Source organism: Sinocyclocheilus grahami, unplaced genomic scaffold, assembly GCF_001515645.1.
Source record: "Sinocyclocheilus grahami isolate Dianchi unplaced genomic scaffold, SAMN03320097.WGS_v1.1 scaffold285.1, whole genome shotgun sequence".
Taxonomy (NCBI): domain Eukaryota; kingdom Metazoa; phylum Chordata; class Actinopteri; order Cypriniformes; family Cyprinidae; genus Sinocyclocheilus; species Sinocyclocheilus grahami.
Genome location: NW_015505464.1, coordinates 535584 through 537095, shown reverse-complemented (window position 1 = coordinate 537095; position 1512 = coordinate 535584).

Genomic DNA, 1512 nt, shown 5'->3' with positions numbered 1-1512 from the left:
AATTTTTTGACAGAATCCAAGTCATAGTTTAACATTTTAATTAAAGCTGTTCCTAAATTTGTAATTCCAATACAAAGTCAGACAGAAATCATTCCCATATAGTGCATTTTCAACAACAACAGATAGATCATAAACATACTCATGTAGTTCCGTATTGACATAACATTCTGTTATGTAAAACTGATGACTTACCTGATGCTTCAAGATCACAGGTCTTCCACTCTCTGAGAAAAATAATCTTCTTTTGTGTGTTTTTCCAGCAACTCAGGACCATTTTGCATTCAAAACTCATTTAGTGTCTCCATGCAAGTTTGCATAATGAGCTGTTGACATATGACTATTAGTCATACAGTATAACACGTGCTGTATAACCTCACAGCGCAATCATCACTCAATTCCTCACTCCTCTACACTCGTAAAAAAGGTACAAAAGCTGTCACTGGGTGGTACCTTTTCAAAAGGTATTAATATGTACATTTTAGGTACTAAGGTACTTATAAGTTTAAGGTACCAAAATGCACCTTTTAGGGGTAAATAAGGTAACAAAGGTGTATTTTTTAAAAGGTGCCGCCCTAGTGACAGGTTTTGCACCTTTTTTTCTGATGATGTATTGCAAGTCACTTTGAATAAAAGCATCTGCTAAATGCATAAATGGAAATAGAAAGGAAATACAATGCACAAGGTCTGAGGGGTGAACATTGGTTTATTTGGGAAAAAAACTTCCTAGACAATGATATGCAGATTGTTTTAAAGATATGTTTTAATGTATCTTTATATGTTTTAATGTATCCTAAAATCTTTCTTTTTTTGGTGAAAGTAAATATATCTCTATTTTGTAAATATAAAGTGCTAATAACAATAATAAGGTAATGTTTCTAGATAAACAGGGTGGATATTGTGAATAAGGTCTAGGCTATGTACAGCATTCATGGTTATAATAGCAATATTAACTTTTCTACAGGTATTTGTGGTTATCTTCCTGTATGTGATAGAATGTATTACTCTCTGTGTATTACTCTTTCCTATTTACTAGCATAAACTACTATTATTTAGATTTTAACCCTTGTGCTGTGCTGAAAACCAGTCAAAAACCACCAGCATTTAAAATGCTGCTTGTAGAACTCTGTTAGCTATATTATCACCAAATTTATAGCTAACAGAGTCTTTTGTCAACTTGTTTTTTCTTTTACTTAAGCACAGATTTTTTACTTCTTTTTGAAACGCATGATTTGTGGATCATTTTGGCAATATTCACTCAAAACTGAGGTGCATAAGCTCAGATCAATTATCAATTAGTTCCAAAAAGAAATTCAAAACCTGTGCTAAGTGAAAGAAAACAAGTTGATAAAAGGATTTAATTCAAATTACCATAATATACAGTAGCATACAGCATAAGAAATTTATAAGCAATTATTTGTAGGCCAGTCATTTTTGAAGGGACACACACACACACACACACATATATATATATATATATATATATATATATTTTTTTTTTTTTTTTTTTTTTTT